Below are 13,498 nucleotides of genomic sequence, written 5' to 3' on the forward strand. Positions count from 1 at the left end.
TGCTTTATGAAATGATTGTTCTGGATGGATGCACTTGATGTTACCGGGCAATGAATTCCAAAACATTATTCACGAAAAGAGTGCTGTCTGCTTGCCGTAATGTGTGCGTACTTTAGGTAATAACATATTATTTTGTTCCGAGAATCTTGTAATGTTATGGTTGAGTAGTTGGGGGCCCGAAATATTTGTAATGACGGCACCTTGATTTCGGATGCGGTAAATTAAAAGACTAAGTTTTAGCTGTAATGAGTAAGTGAGGGGAAGGATTTGTAGATGTTGGTAAGTGGGGGAGCAGATGCCAGATGAGAACTAAATGTAATCAGGCGTACTGCTTGGTTTTTTAAGTGATGAAGGCATGACATGTGTGTTTCATATGTGTTTCCCCATGATGTGAGACAATATATCAGGTGACTATGTATGACTGCGTAATACAGTGACCGTAAGATGTGTGACCGTAAGTAATGTCGAGATTTGATTAATACACGTAAACCAAAACCAATTTTTTTTAACAAGGGATATGGTATGTTTGCTAAATTTTAGATGAGAGTCAAGAGCAACACCAAGAAATGTGGTCGTATCAGATGGATAAATTACGTGGTTATCTAGATTAAGACTCGGAACTAAAGAGGTTTGCTTATGATGAGTATGAAAAATCATGAAGCGTCTCTTTGTGGCGTTTATTTGTAGCGCATTGTCAAGACACCAAGACGCGATTTTTCTAAGGCCTTTGTTTAGTCGTGTTGTTAAGTTAAGGTACTTATCTCCAGCAAATATAGTTGTAACGTCAGCGTAAAGTATGCATTCTGAATCGTTGAGACAATTAGGCAAGTCATTAATATACAAAAGAAAAAGAAGAGCGCCTAAAATGGATCCTTGCGGAACACCTTGATTAGTAGTTATTGGCTGCGATATGGCATCAGCGAATTGGACAACTTGGGTACGGTCAAGCAGATAACTCTGTAGAAGGTTTAGAGCAGGTACAGTGATACCTAGTGATTCTAACTTAGAAAAAAGTATAATGTGGTCAATTGTATCAAATGCCTTAGTAAAATCAATAAATAACGCCGCGGCCCAGCACCCGTTGTCAATGAAGTTTCTAATGTGGTCAGTGAATTCTATTAGAGCATGTTCCGTGGAAAAATTAGGGCGGAAACCGAATTGATGTATTATATTAACGTCTGCTGCCTGAAGCAACGCCAATCTAAGTCAATGGCATGTACGTGCGCTTGTGGACGCAAGTGAGCGTTTCATTCGCACCTCTCAAGGTGCGTGCTTCTTCGAGAGAAGGAGAGCCGAAAAGGGTCGTAATAACGGATGCGTGAATATTCGAAGTTTCGAATATGAATGGAATATTACGTCCTAACTACTCGTGTTCGTACACGAAAAGAAACTATTTGGTATTTTCCAACACGTAAAACTAACAAAATCTTTGATCTTTGAATACTATCGCGTTCCGCTCTTAAAGGCAAAGCTTAAGCGTCCTCCACTTTTTTTTTTTTTTGCTTCACTTCGTATTTCTTATCGCCGCCCTAAGCCGCTGCGCAATGTTCTAGCAAACAGAATGACGAGGTTGCTTGCTCGTAGCAGCAACCAACGGGCACGCCATCGCCTTGTCACTTCTTTCACGGTCAAAAAGTCAGCCATCGGGCAGTGTTGATGTTTTAAAGCACCTTTTGGGAATGCTGCTGTCGCATGCGTGAAACACGCGGGCCCCATCTTCACTTCGCGTTCCTTTTCACGTTTTGCGACACAGCTATGAAACGCGGAAAGAATAACGGGGGAAATGTAGCGTGCTGGAAACTGGAATATGACGTTTTTGAATGTAATGCACCATTTGAGGTTCGATCTAACGCAATTATGCAAGTAATTATAAATTTAGGCAATTAAATTTGGCTATTTAGCTAATGAATGATAACAGAAAAATTCTCCGGCCTGCGCAGAGCTACGGCTAAGAAAAAACCATTACTCCGATCGTCGTATCTCGCAACCCTAATTTTTTTAATAGCGCACTTTCTAATATTTATTTGTAAACTACCTTACAAGGCCCCTACACGGGACATTGAGTAAGGGTGGCATAGAACAAAGTACTCATATAAATGTGACAAATCTGCGACAATACCAAAGTCGAAAAAACAACACCAGCCAGGTGCGCAGCCCAAAAATGGCAGAAACAGGACTTGCAGCCGTCTGTTATAACAATAAAAACAACTAAAGTTAGTGAACAAATGTAATATAGTGGAAGGCAAGAAAGGAAAGAAAAAAAAGAAAACCAGACAGTGAGTATATATGATAGCATGGGTTTTCATTTTTCATTTATTCACCTTAACAAAAGATAAGCGAGTTGAGTGAGTGCCGGAATTTTTCACGGTCAGTTCCCGCAACTATGTTATCGAGGAGGCTGTTCCAGAGACAAATGGCCCGTGGAAGCGCAGACGATATCATCTAATATCTAAATTGATCACAACACGTACGTCAAATGTACATTCTGTGAAGTGGTGACACGCACGTTATCGGTTTTCTTCATTGATAAATTATAGCCAAAAGCAAAATCTCTGCATCGCTACCAAAGAAATATAGCCCTCAGCGTGGTCGACCTTGATCGAGGTGGTTGATAACACTGTATCACCCTGGCACAGGTCTCGTTGAAGATAAACATGTATAGCAATCCTTTATATTCGAGGATGTGTCATGGTGGTTCCTTTCTTTTTTAATAAATGAAGAAAATGAGCAGCTTAAGGTGATATGGTGGCAACAAAAGAAATGTAACAAGCTGGTTATATTTTAGAGGAAAATAGAGGGCTGCTATGAAAGCTATCAGTAGAGTCGAGGTTACTCAGCGCATTAGACAAGGACGACAGAAAAGGATACCGAGACGTCTGCGTGCCCTTCTCTGTCGTCGTTGTCTAAGCTGCTGGAAAACATCGATTAGGCAGCACCAATAAGCCCAAAGCTCAACATTGTTGAACTTCATATTATTATAGTATTGACTGGTTACCTTGACTTCTCTTTTAGACGAACAACATGTTGAGAGAAAGTCAGGTATATTATTTCAAACTGCATAGAAATAAGTACTATAGAAACCAAGTACTACACAGAGGTATAAGATGCACTCTAAGAACCGTCTATACGCTTTGTGGCGTATCTGTGTCCCAAAACTATAATCGCCATCCAACATGCGCGCCTTTTCTCTCCAACTCTGCACGCCCGGTACTTACAGGTCACGAACGGCATGCGAATTATCAGCGTGACGTGGCATTCTTGACACACAATTAGCGTGCACAGAGTTTTTCAAAGGAAGGAAATGCAAGATAGACATACACGGTGCATATCGATTATTAAAGTTGTGGGACAAAAATACGCCTCAAAGGGTGTGAACTGTTACTATTGTGCATATATAACCATGGACAACAAAAATGACTAGTGTTATCCACTCAGAAACAGAACTGCAAGGCACGCCAAGAAAGAATAAATTACGGAAAACAAAGAATACGCGTCCAGACAACACAAACGACAAGCGTTCCGTGCTCCGTGTTCAAGAAAGTGCACAGAAGAAGCCCTTGCTTCTTCCCTCTTTTTCCTATCTGCAGAATGTATTCAAGGAATATATACCTGTCTAGTTCTGTTCTGTACGATCGTAGATTAAAGTAAGGGGTATGTTAAACGTCGAACCTGTAGTCTAGAGAAGCTTAAGAGCAGCCCAGGTTTCAATTGACTAAACAGTAAAATAATTATTTTGATTTTTCTTTCACGTGTTTTACGTGATACACTTGTTTACTGTTTATATACTCTCGAGGCAGAACTGTTCCACACACGGAGCTGGATGTCTCTTGCAAGCACTCGAAGTATTATAGCGGTGTCTGATCTTCACAACGGCATCGATTCCTCCTTGCTGTCTTCAAAAGCTGAATCCAAGTTATAAAACTATGGACTGCGCGCCGCCTAGACACTTCGTCTCGCCTTTGCATACAATCTGAACTGTTCAAATTCAAGGCCATCCTGTTTTGCCAGCTATGGCTAGAGTGGCCCTTACGAAGTATTTTGCTTTTCGCATTGGAATTACCGACAACGCTACGTGTTATGACTGCTGTACCCAGGAGACCTTTCAACACGTTCTTTGTGACTGTCCTCGCTACAGTTTATGCAGAGACGATCGTTCGCTACAGCGCTAGCTCACTTTGATCACGGACCATTATCAAAGAAAAACATTTTGGAATGCCGACCCCATAAGCCATCGCATAAGAGTGCGACGAAGGCACTGTTACATTTGTTAAGGACAACAGACTTGCACAAGCGGCTGTAGCATGACTTGGTGTTCGTTGTGCTGCACGTGATCATGTGTCTGTGCTCTCTCTTTCTCTCTCTTCTTTCTGCCTCCTCCGTTCCCCAGTGTAGGGTAGCAAACCGGATTTTTCCTTCCAAATAATATCCTGCCTTTCCCCTTTCTTTCGTCTCTCCACCTCTCTATCTCCGTAAAACGTGTATTAAATTATTTTGTTTTTATCCTTCCGCGGGTTATCCTGCCACTCTGTAGAATATGCCTGGGAAATGATTTAAATAACAAGTTGTTATTGCACAATGTGACCACATATTTCTTTGTGTAGTACAATGTGTAGCTGTGCTACGTGTTTTACTTTGAGCAAACGAGAACAATGTAAAAGCGGGAGCTAACATTTCGACAAGTGGACTTGTATTTTTCAAGCTGACATGTCACCTCCCGCTTTTACCGTGTTCTCGTTTTGCTCATCTTCTTGAATTTCCATCTCCCGCCTTCCCCGGGTTTTCCCCGGGTTTTCCTTTTGCGCTATAGCAAGGTTCCGTGTTCAACAAGTGTACAGAAGAAGCCCTTGCTTATTCCCTATTTTTTCTATCTTCAGTATGTATTCAAGGAATATATACCTGTCTAGTTCTGTTATGTACGATCGTAGAATGGCAGAACAGTGCTTTCATTGTTCTGTTCATTTGAATGTCACTCTATATATCCATCTGTTTGGGAATTATGTTATGTTGACTGCTTTGTTGTGACTGTATGTGCTAATATTTTAACACGATGTATATACCACCCGCTCACTACACAACGTGTTATTAGGAGACAGTATCGTTTGTACTTTTGAGACTTTCGGCTACATAAGTGTGATGACATTTGCCATGTATATTGTATGTACCCGCTGACCCGCTGACTAGAAAATGTGCTATTGGGCGACAGTATCGTTTGTACTATTGAGACTTTAGACTACATAGGTGTGGAGACATAGTGTGCTAAGTGTTATTAGGCGACAGTGTTATTAGGCGACAGTATCGTTTGTACTTTTGAGACTTTCGACTACGTAGATGTGGAGCCATAGGTGTGCTTGTGTGAAAAGACTATTTGATATGTAACCGTGCACCCTGAATGATGTATGACAGAACCACCCAAGAGATAAGGAGTAGCCGGCGCCTTAAATTGCGCGCCAACATCTCCTTATATCATATGAATAAAAAAAAAAAACGGCTATTTGTGATATAACACCTCTGTGACGTCGTCCTAGCCCAAAAATGGGCGCATTACCATCCCCTTGGCGCTCGCAAGATGATAGGGCCCCAGTACTCAGGATAAACGGCGGATTCCGCTCGTAGGAGGAATCGTTTTCAGTAGATCCCGCGGTGCGTGGCAGCGCATTGGGCTCACCGCTGGTGTGTGTCTATGTATACGTTGACACGACTTCACTGCGATCCGGTTTAACGATATAAATCTGATTTTAAAAATTTACCTTTTATGAAAAGCCATTGTCAGAACAGTTATAGGTTGACCAAGGCAGCACCGTGTGAATGCTTCGTGGCATAATTCATTTTTAAAAGAAACTTATCATTTTTGAAATCCGCGATCAGAGAGTTATGCATGATGTCACATTTCTCTCTCTCTCTCTCTCTCTCTCTTACGTCACTCAAGCTTTCACACGCCGCGCCAGATTTTTTAACCGAATTTTCACATTCATTTGGTGCATTCGGTCCCGCACTGTGCGACATAGTATAAGAACACTTGAGGCGCAAAGCCGCTCAATATGTCATATTGTGCCAGCCGAACCATATGGTGTCAAGTTTGGCATCAAAGATAAAAGTGAATTTTATAAATATTTAAGTGGTTTTTCTGGTGCCCGGAAGACTAAATGTTATAAGACTTAGGAGGCAACAGAATTGTATCCTGGAATGTATCCTTTTCGAGTGCCTTAATGGTAGCACTCAAGTGCCACCTGGCAAACGCTGCGAGAAGCCGCATGTGAAACAATGGAAAACGTGCGACCTCTTCATGCAGTGCATGTTTCGCGTTCGTGCTATGGTCAGATCAAAGTGTAGATCAGACTCAATAATGTGTTCTGCCCAAATCTTCCAAACATTCAAAAATTGCACGTTGTGGGAACAAAAAAAGAAAAGAAAGAGAGAGAGACAGTTGCACAGCGTCAACCGCTTCACCGCAGAACTTCACGTGACCACACAGAGCTGGCTACTTTACCGAATAAGCAATAGCGTAGGCGTTCGCTTCCTTACAGTAGCATATTTGTGTCCTTTTTTTTTTTTCAATCGTTTTGCTTTGACTTCCGTCACCGTTTCAACATGTCTCGTTTTCTTATTGCAGTCTCTGTATTGTTATGCCCTCCACGAGACACTTCCTCTGCCGTGAAGACGCTCTCTTTTGAACTTTTGTACGGTTACTCCTCGTCTCTATAACAATCGCTAACAGGGCACCAATATAAGTGCGTCCCCCACATTTAGTTTAACTAGTTTTGCTGTGTAAACAAAGCAGGATGTGCGCTTGAACCTCCACATGGTGGTTCCATGATGAAACTATAGAATAACCATAACCAGGACCGACTTTTTTTTACTCTTCTTTGTCCACATAGGAGGTGTCACGTACCTCTACGCTGGAAACGGGAGTCCTCGGAAAGTCCGTCATCAAGCGCTGTCTCGATAAAATTATGGGAACCAAATGAAGCGACCAACCTAAGCGCATAAAAATGTGGATCGACGTTTTGACACGCCGGATGTCTTCATTGCGTGACTCCCTCGTTCTCGACGATTTCAGGTCACTTGTTTAGTATGTTTACTATGCTTAGGTTAGTATGTTAAATATGCAATTGATGACCACTGTTCGCAAAGGCCTCGTCAGGCCTCGTCTGTTGGTGACCGCGACGTTGGAAAGAGAGGCGGAACAATTTGGATTGTACCGCGGCAATCGGGAGTCCTGTCGTTTTAGGAGTTCAATGTGGCGCGTGTGACAGCATATATTTGCCAGCTTTCACACAACAAGGCCCACATATCGTAGCATCCGTATAGTAACACGAACACGCGGCTCTCGCACCTGGAGTTGGTTTGCTGCTGCGTCTGCAGATGTTTTCGAGACACGGGACAGTAAGTCTCTATGTAGCTCCGGAACGCTGCATGATCGCTCAATTGCGCAGAATGTGAAATCACTGCATTCTCACCACTAAGCAATCACTTCTCGTGTACTTGTCGTACCCCCTGCACCGTACTTTGTCTTCATTGTCTGCCGACTTCGTATTTTCTTCGTATTGTATGTCCTGCTGTGTGGCGTGCTAATGCTACATGCTCGCATTTAAAAATTTCAGTCTTGGTTAAGCATAAGTGACGCTATTTGTTCAAGTCCCACGCTGTATTATTTTCCAACGGCATGTCAGCGCGAAATGAGAACACGGCCACGCATCAAGTAGACGGCTTTATCTCGCTACCCTTGAGCTCTTAGGTGATATTTGGATTCTTTGTCATGGTTTAGCGAAACTTTTGAGCTAGCGGAAACCTGTTTTTGCCGACGTGAGGAGCTCAAGCAATTAAGGGAAATATGAGAGAATCGCATATTAAAGCAGGTCGCCTTAACTTGAACTCGTATTTTCGTTTGTTTGTTTTATTGCCACTACCGATTACCGGAGTCGTTATCACGACCGATCCCTTACGCTGCTGTCACTGCATAGCGCTATCGCTATCACTGTCAATAATATATCACTGACCAGCATATATGACCGTAACGATGGGAACTTGTAAGCGGGCGCTGTGTTATGTAGCATTATTTTCACTTGAACTTGTATTTTGTGGCGGGACAGGGCAGTGCCAACGTTGTGATGTAAGCGAGAGCCCGCCTGGCACGCCGATATTTGAGGGGGAAGGGAGGTGGAGGTGGGGGGAGGGGGTCGATTTCCTACAGTGACTGTTACCTCAAACGAAAGGAAATATTTTACTCAGTTAAGGAGATGATCCCTCAATCTGGCGACAAAGCACCGTACAGAAGAGTTGGAGATTGACAGTGCTATATTAAAATGAACAAATACGAAAGTTTAGAAGCATCCACCACGTCAAACGTGAATTTGAATGAAAGTTCATGGAAACCTTTTTCAAGGACATATTATCCTTAAATATATTTTTTATCTAGATTGCGATGTGCAATGTCACCCTCGAAAAATGACACTTTTGTGTTACTGAGAGCACGTTTACTGCTACTATTCGCACTATTCTACCATCTTTATCTCACAGAGTGCGCGCCCGTCGGGCCTGGTCGGCAAGATTGTACCTACAACAGTGCACTTCCCTTTCCCCCTCCCTTTCAGGCCCGCACTGGGACCCGCGTACAGAAAGTGAGGTTTCTAACTACTATACTGCACGAGATAGCAGGAAACATTAACGAACGAATTTCAGGCTGGCCGAAGTGAGCCACCAATTTCGCACACAATTTCACATCGGCGCATCATTTTACACGGAGGAAGAAATTGCCCAGCAAAGGCAACAGTTTGGCTTATGGAGCCGAATTTATTATTTTTCGTATTATGCGATATTTGCAGTGTCACCGCACACATACCGATGTGCCATTACACGTGGCTAGTCTGTCCTCGGTGACCTTCCGATGCAGCGGTGCCTCGCGCCGCTTATTTCCGTGACAGCGCGAACTCGACTGCGCGAACGTGACCGGAGTCAAACGGAACAGGAACAATGGACACGTGGCGAGAACAAAGAGCGAGAAGGTGAGCAACGAAGTAGCCTTTAAGGCTAAGCTGGGGCAAACAAAAACGGCGATACTGCTCAGGATTGCCTCCTGCTTTCACGGTTCCACAGGATGGGGTGAGCAAAGAGCCACGACGTTCATTGTCTTGCTGCATCGCGCTTCTATAGTAAACTGTGTCAGATTTAAGAGGAGCTTGTTCTTCAATCACGAAATGCGTTCTGGCTTTTTTCTCCTCCTTTATTTTACTTTTTTTTGTCTTTCTTTCTATCTACGTTTCCATGATTCGCGGCAACCAGACCAGGCAACCTTACCTGAAGCTTTGCTACTCCATCTGGCACATTCTTCAAGTAAGACCTCACTGTCACGACGGCCTTGACCACCGCGGGGAGGTGTGTCGACTACTTGATGTGCAAGGGTGGCTAAAAAGTGATCACATACAAGGTCAGGTAACCAGGCTTGCTGAAGCCGAGTGTACTTTTTAGTCGCCGCACGAGAGAGCGTGGCAGAGATAAAATTCAGTGGTGCGCGTAATAAACAGGCACGCAATATTTTCTTTATTTTTCTCTTTATTTTTTACTTTACTGATGCATGTTTTTCTTTCACGGCGCCAGCAGCTGCTACATTCTGTCACCGACAAGACCAGGAGAGGCAGCGCCGGTAAAGTAAAACAATTTGATGCATTGTGATTTCGGGGCTGTTGGGGAAGGAGGGCAGGTGCACTGAGTACTGAGTGATTGTCTATGTGGGTGAAACTGAAGACAGTCCGGCGTGACGGAGACTCGACGCAACCGCAGACAGCGCACGCAGCAGTGTTAACTATTTCGACGAGGGTGGAACCAATAGGGTCCGCACCTCTTCTGCTGCAGAGGAGGACATCGAGGCAACCTGTGTGAAATAAGTTTTCCTAAATGAAAAGTGCTGTTTTGTACCTCGAGCTTGTACGACTGGAGATGGCAGTTGTCGTAAGGTGGGCAGTCTGGCGCATGTTAAACTTGAGCAATGCTGCTTAAATTCCGGACACATTATGAAAATACATGTGAGAACATCGCGATCCGTCCGCGCAAGCAACTTCTGGCGTATCTATTTCTTCCAATTTCAACGTTTTGTTACTTTGCCTTCTTTCGTTTCCAGAGCCTAGAAAAAATTACCAGAAAAATATAACCTAGCAGAAACAATTGCGCCAGGTATTTCTGAAAACGCTCTACAATTTTTTTTTTATATGCAACTTACACCCGAAAATGAATCCTGCAATATTGCATAATTGCTAATGATTAACTAAATAAACGCAGTACGGAATATATTCTGAGTCGCTCAAGACGAATGCTGAAATTACGTCGTCGGTGCCATCTGTTTACAGCGTGACAACTTCATTAAACGTTTGGTCCTAATTACGTGTATCAACTACGTGAAACACACTGTATACGCAAACGGTACTGTCAACTTGGATGAACGGATAAACTTTATCATACATACTGGTGATACCAGCATCCTTCTTCCTAAAAAAAATAACTACACAGCTTTTCGATCCTCCAAAAGTAAAGTGTTAAGATACTCGTGCGCGAGATACAGTGAAAATTATTTCGCGGTTAGCACTTCGAAACAGTAGATTCGGCTCCACGAGAACGAAAGGTCAATTGCGTCATATATGCCATTGACGTTCAGCTATTCTGATATAGAGCTACACAACTAATATACTACTATCCTAATAGAAAGAGAGAGAGAGAGACAAAACATGTGGTGTTATAGATATGTACAACATATCTATAATCAACCATAACAGTTACTGAAAGTCTTAGCGTCATAAATGTGAGTTTCCTAAACATATTTATGTGCAACTCTCCATATTTTTTTTCAAATTCTGCCACACTTTTTAAGCTGTAGAGAACAGATGGTGCCGTAATAATATGCTCCTAGAATTATTCCCATGCGCAACCACTGTACCGGGGATTCAAGCCACGCGTGTAAGCGCATGACTAGCAACTGTGCAAATTGCCAACCAAGGATCCACAGCCAAACCCCAGCTACCAAGCAACACCTGTAGTTGGGAAACCACGAAATGAAGACGGCAACCACATCCTCATAAGGTACTTGCATATCGCAATATTTACGATAACTAGTCCCCAGAGTGAGGCCTCCTTGCTATGTTGAATAGTTATCAGAATCAGATATATCCCCACGGGTACATTGACATTGGGGGCGAGCTCCACTACAGAGAAAGCTGGCGCTGCCGTCGGCGGGACGAGCTACGAGGGACCACGTGGACACAGCGGCCGCATCGGTTGCTTCGGAAGCATCGAAGCAGGCTGAAAACGAAAGTTTCAAGCCCCGCCTGCGCTGCGGTTCTGATTAATTTGGGAGGTTTTCTCGCGTCGAGTGTCTACTTCACAACACTTGAAAGCATTATAATTGGCGGTGGCTGCCTCCGAAGGCGTGCAACATGGTATAGGCTACTGCTCGGTGCCGCTCTGCTGGACGTACGCAACGGAGCCCGGTGTCAGCCTTAGTCACACGTAGCCGCAGGGCAAGGAGCTGCGTGAAGCTTGGCTGGCGAAACTTAGAACCGGCAGACAGCCATCGGCTACGACTCGGGCGTGCAGCAGGCACTTCCGCGAGGAAGATTTCTGCTACAGCGTCGGGGCTGCGATGTCCGGTGAGTAGCAGAAAGCGTGCACTGAGACGCTTGTCCACGCGCGCTGCCCGGCTAATGTCATGAAGTGGTTAATGTCTGTGAACTTGCAGACGCTAGAAACTGGAAAGCTTTCTGGAACGGAAAGGGAACAGTAAAAATCGCGTAAAGAAAGGCATGGCTTATACATGCTCATGCTTTTGTAGCACCGAACGATGAGTTATGTACTGGATTAAGAAAAAGAAGCAACTTACATCCGAAGATGAATCCTGCAGTATTTCATAATTGCTAATAATTAACCAAATAAACGCAGTAAGAGAAATATTCTGAGTCGCTCAAAACGAATACTGAAATTACGTCGTCGGTCCCATCTGTTTACAGTGCGACAACTTCATTAAACGTTTGGCCCTAATTACGTGTGTCAATTACGCTAAACACACTGTACACTGAAATGGTTGTAAAAGAAGCTCGCCGAGAAGACCGATAAACATACAACGCGACGCAACTTGAGAAATAATGATACTGAAACATCCAAGTAATTAGAAGAAACGTAAAAAAAAATGAATCGTTGCGACGCAACATCACAAGTCGCCGCAGGCGTCGAAGTCCCTAGTTATAACGATATTATTTTTGAACAGCTCTAATAGCGTCCATGCAACACTGGTTGCTTGTGTACAGTCAAATGGTCAAATTTAGGCTGCGGCCTAAATCACACGGCACGGTGTAAAAACGCGCTCGCAGAGAAAGCGAAACATGGTGCGCGGACATGCATGCACACGCGCAGTTGGTCACCGCGAACCCGTGCGATCGCTGCATTGAGGCTTCATTCTGTTATGCCATATTTCGTTATACAGACCGAAGAACGTATTACAGGTACTTCGCCCTAAGCGACTGCCGACCTTTCACGCAAGAAGACGGTTCGGAGGACTCCATCGCGGCGACCGCGCGCAGGACGTCCACTGTACGTATTCGGTAACGGGATAGCGTCTGCAAACCATTCTGCGCATTCTGTTTGCCCAAGATTATTATTTTGACAGTAAAAAACTTCCTTCGTTTCGAGAGAACTTACAGAAATGTTGAGGAGGGCTCCCGCTTGGTGTTCTTATTGAACGCCGACAGCCAAACCCATGAGGAGCGCGCCGCGTTATCCCTCATACTATACGCAAGCGAGGCGCTTCCGACAGATAGCGACTCCGTAAGTCCTCGCCACCAATATTAAAGGCTAGCATAGGACAACTGAAATATTTGTCTTTCATACGTATATTTTGACGTGTATTTCGTGGTGACGTAATGGGCAATCGCATCGAAATGCGAGCACACGCTTGGGTGGTTATTGAATTGTTACTTCAATTGTTAAACTGATGTAAAATATTTCTCCATATTTATATAGTGTCCGAACAACGCGCCTTCGAATGTTCTGAGTTCTTTCGCGAACATGCCGACATTTTTGTTCAGAAGCTTCATCTGTTCATGTATTTTATTGCGTTATTTGCTGCGTTGACGCGAGAAGAAAGGGCATGTTGATTCGTTCCCATTGTCCTTATCACCCCTTCTTTCGCCAGTGATGAAAACGATCGACACAATAAAACTATTTCTCGCTCCTACTACTGCCAGGGCCAATACCATAATACATTTAACCACCATAAGAAAAAAGCGGATCTGTTCCACATTATGTGGTCATGCTTAGCGGAAAATAACGGGAATCACGAAGTAAATAATACTGAGCAGTGGGAGGCCATGAGGCTCAGCTTCGACCCTGACCTGCACTCCAAGGTCATGGAGAGAGCTGAAAAAGCCAGCCGGTCCCAGGGGCTCGTGGCTGCCTAACCACAAGGTCACCCGTCAATACCCTGTTTTCCAATAGTCTTTACTCACTCACTCGTTCACTC

The 13,498-nt window shown here is 43.9% G+C and overlaps 1 protein-coding gene across 1 annotated transcript in view; it reads left to right on the top strand.

Annotated features, from left to right (window-relative positions):
• The window catches only part of LOC142571482 (transport and Golgi organization protein 2 homolog), a 206,500-nt gene that overhangs the window by 126,528 nt on the left and 66,474 nt on the right, over positions 1-13,498 (top strand). The gene's annotated exons all lie outside the window — the stretch shown is intronic.

This window comes from Dermacentor variabilis, chromosome 2 (assembly GCF_050947875.1).
Source record: "Dermacentor variabilis isolate Ectoservices chromosome 2, ASM5094787v1, whole genome shotgun sequence".
NCBI lineage: Eukaryota > Metazoa > Arthropoda > Arachnida > Ixodida > Ixodidae > Dermacentor > Dermacentor variabilis.